Raw genomic sequence first — 4,442 nt, 5'->3', positions numbered from 1 at the left:
TGTGGTACTGTTTACGTATATATTTACAAACTTTACTATTTCGTCAAAGTCTGTGATATCAGACATTGTTTTGTTACAATGTCTATTGTGACACCATATTCGACCAATCCGGTAATAGAACATACTACTGTAGCGGTCCGACCTGACGATTCCAATGGAAACCTTTAGCTTTGTCATCATATCACGCCACATCTGCGCTCTGCTCTCTCCAACCTGCGCAAATTGCTAATGCCATTTGAGCAGCAGTGGTAGTATAAAAATCGCATTGCTGCTTTATTAGTTTCGACAGAAAACAGAAGCGCATTTGCACCTAAATAAAAATGTTTATGTTTGGCGCCAAAAAGCGACAAGACGGTATCATTCAAGATGGCCTCTATGCGGAATAGACCTAAACCCTGTTCATTATATGTATACTTTAATATATAATATGAGTATATTTATACAGTATGCGTTTTCTATTTAGGTGTTTACATATCTGCCTACTTACTGGTTGTCGCGGCAACACTGGAGGATCACCCGGATTAACTGGAGACTGTGTGTATAAAGTATGAAAATAAAGAGATGTACCTTTTATGATAAAATCGCTAAGGTTTCCTTTATTTCAACGTGGACGTTTCCTTAATTCATCGCTTATATTTATCTTAATTACTTTGAGTTTAAGGTTAATTAAATCTAACACTGTGAAATGTGTCTAAAAGCTGTGAATATTTGCGGCAAATAACATTAATTTTCACCGGATGAAATTTGCTAAGCTAACTAGTTTCTATATATTTAAAGCTTTTTAATGACCAAAGTTTGTGGTTAGCTAAAATTCGTATAAAGGTAACGGTCAAAGTTGACAGATGCACATTAGTCGCGGCGGTGACATAAACATGAGCGGATTTAAATTCAATTTCATATCGGAACGAGCGTATTGAGTTGTTACATAGACTATAATCGCGTTACCCAGTCCACTAGTTGGGATTACGTGCTTTTTAATAAAGTTGCGCCGGCAGGGGGCGGCACTGGGGACATTTTTACACAAAGAGGATTACTTCGGCCGCGTTTATCTGCACCTTACAGCTCCGCTTAGCCTCCTAAATACCCTCTCGCCGAGCGCACACGAGTTTTACGGATACCTACCCGACCTGGCTACGTTTTTCAGGTGCGACAAACTTTACCTTCAAGTAAAAAGTCTAAGATTCTTTCATATTGACTAAGTTACATCACCAGGACTTTTAAACTTAGGTTAGAGAATCAACTAGAATCGACAAGAAGTCATTTGTACAAATCTAGAAACCCTTCTTTACACTACAAAAGTGACTAAATAGTTTTAATGCGTAAGTTCCGTATTATCTTTTAAATGACAATGTCATTTAATTTTTAATATGGATACATAATATAATTTAATACGGATCATAACCTTACAGGATTTTATGTTTCACATAAATAACTACGCTTGAACGTCTCAATCATTTTGTTCTAAGTAACGTCTCAGCGAGATTACGGCCTCAATTTGTTGGAACGAAACAAGGAGTGTAGCCGGCGTGTTGAATTGAATAACGAGGGTGTAACGACGACTACAATGGCCAGCGACTGCTCCTCGGCCGGGGCTTCAATTATCTCGTTGAGAAACGTATGCGCGCGCGCTGGGAACCGCGGCTATTCCGGGGTGAGCGAATATTGGCTCTGACATGTCTTCTGATGCCATCGAGACCTTTCTAGAATTGAAAGAGTGTGCGAAAGAAAAAAAGAAGAATATAACATATAAAGTAATACATATGTACAAAGGCACAGTTTTTGTTTTATTGAATTTAATGAAATATATTTTATAAAGTTGTTGGGCCAGAGATATTTGTGTATTGAAGGTTATGGCGGTCATTTATTCAGTTAACTTACATGTACATAAATAGTTGTCAATTAGTTGTTTTTTTAAATGGTTATTAATAGTACATACAGTTAGTATTAAAATTATTAATATGCAAAACGTACTATCTCCTATTCACAATTAATTTAAAAGTAAAATTCGTTGTGTACGCTATTGCGTCATTTTCATTCATTAAGTAAATATATACTTATCACCAGATTTTCAAGTTATTAATAGTATGTAGATTTAATCTTAAAACTTTTTAATAATAATAATATCTCACCATCTATCTACAAATAATTTATACCTAAAATTCGTTGTAGTGTTTGAAAGTTATAGCCTAAATTGTTATTATATAAATATATATAATAACAATTTAGGCTTTATTTATTCATAACGAGAAAGAAAATTATTAGAAGACACGTATTTGACGATACTGGAGTCAAACTGTGCTCGCCTATGACACCATCCTTCAATTTGGGTAGAGGTAGCTTAGATATTAATTTAAAATGAATTATGCTAGCATAGGTTCAATCTCCGATAATACATTTTATGTGATTATAAAACATCGTATTGGTTTCATACGTTGAATACATCGCCAGCTTATTCTTTCAGTGAAAATTCTAACCAAACAAACACCAATCTGCACAAGAGTCGAGATACGTTTATGACCAGATACATAGGTCATTAACCACTAAGCAAGAGAGGGCGTAGTTTCAGCCAGGCGTATGACGTGGACACATGTCAATGCACTCATGATTCTTTTCATAAACAAGATTATGTATATGGACTAATTATAATAAAACAGCCATACATACATATATATATGTGTATATATGTATATATTTATGTATATGTACATATAAATATATATATACATATATATATATATAAATATATATGTATATATATATGAAATTAATTGTGTTTTTCTAAATGATAGTTTTTAATTGGCTAGAACATTGTACAGACAGACAGTGAAGTGAGGGCAGAAAGTGAAATATAGACGTGTATCAGACAAATATACATAAAATAGTTAACAATAAAGAGACACAACACAGCACTAACGAGATATACTTAACATAGTATATATATACACTTAACATAGCACTTACGAGATATACGTGAAATATTTAAGTTAAACAAATAAACAATATCATGTATACTGTTACATATATATTATACAGACGCTACTTGCTTAGGATAATTAGGAAAGTTCAATTTTTTTTGCATTACATTAAACGTCTTAGCTGGGTTGGGTATCGCAGTTCTGTAACTAAATACAGTTAAAAAAATTTTAAACGTAAAAGTAAACCTACTGTGCTATTTTAATATTAAACAACACACGTAAGCCAGAGGAATGTGAGATATTGTGAAGAAAAATAGAAGAATGTATGACTGACATTGACAAAAAAAGTAAAAAAATTAAAACAGAAGTGAAAAAAATATTGAATGGTAAAAAGTCCCTTCCAAGATATGGGTTAACGAGTATAAAATTGATAAAAAAATAAATATTGTTAAACACGAGTAACTAGTTATTTTAGTAATTTTATTAGTAACAGTGGTGATTAATCTAAGCATAAGTAAAGATAGCAAAAAAACATTCCGCCGACATCAGTTGATAGCATTCATTTATAAATGAAAATAGATTTCAGTTTAATTGCTTTTAAATATTTTTCTTTATCTCTCAATCTACTGACCAGTGTTTGTAATTTACTGAAATATTATTGTTACAGTTTTTATTTAAATTGTTTATTCTTATATGTATTGTACATTTAACAATTCACTAACGATTTAAGTACTAATTAAGTAATTGTTTAAGTACTTATATTTTTAATATAAGCTGGAGCTTAGTAGAAAGTTTCTCAAGGATGCATAAGAGTGTGGACCTTATATATATGTATAGATGATGATGCCAATAATTTGCTAGGAAAGTAATTATTAATTCTCTATGCCTTTTCATCGTGGACGTTCGTAACAAATATAATTTTGTGTTCATCTAAATTCGTACAAGAGTGTAAAATAAAAGCAAATATATTAAGTTCCCGGTGGTCCCATATGAATATCAATTTGTTTGCCTCCGCGACAACGTCATTAAATTAGCGTCCAAATTGAATCACAACGGCGACAACCTTGCCGGTGCGACGTCCCGCGAAACTTTTCCTTCTATTAATTTACAAAACATCTCCGCTAAGTTTACGCAAACAAATATCACTCTTTTCCTAATAATTTCAAGATTTAACTTCGCTCGACGAAAGAGCAAGTTTGTTCATTATTTTTACATGTCATTGTGCAAGTGACATTATGAAGAAAGACACAAGAAAGAACCTTAAGTTGTCGGATTAAGGTCTCGATTCGTTTTATTTTGCATCGAGGGTGTATCTGGTGAAATTATGATGCAGTCTTTATTCGTGAGCCGTCGGGAGCGGTTGCAGTAATCACCGCGTATCTCCATCCAGGGGTGGGACGTGAATAGAGCCCTAATGAACTGGATTTAGGAGTTTTTGTGCGGGCGAGTCGTCAGCGCGGAGGTGCAACGCTGCAATTATGACGGACAAAACAAACGCGCCTTCAACTGTACACAACGTCATTACGG

The sequence above is a fragment of the Battus philenor genome, unplaced genomic scaffold, assembly GCF_028537555.1.
Source record: "Battus philenor isolate CCGP_79_NKW_IND1 unplaced genomic scaffold, ilBatPhil1.0.hap1 SCAF_2, whole genome shotgun sequence".
Taxonomy (NCBI): domain Eukaryota; kingdom Metazoa; phylum Arthropoda; class Insecta; order Lepidoptera; family Papilionidae; genus Battus; species Battus philenor.
The sequence above is the reverse complement of the archived record's forward strand: the minus strand, read 5'-3'. Positions refer to the sequence as shown.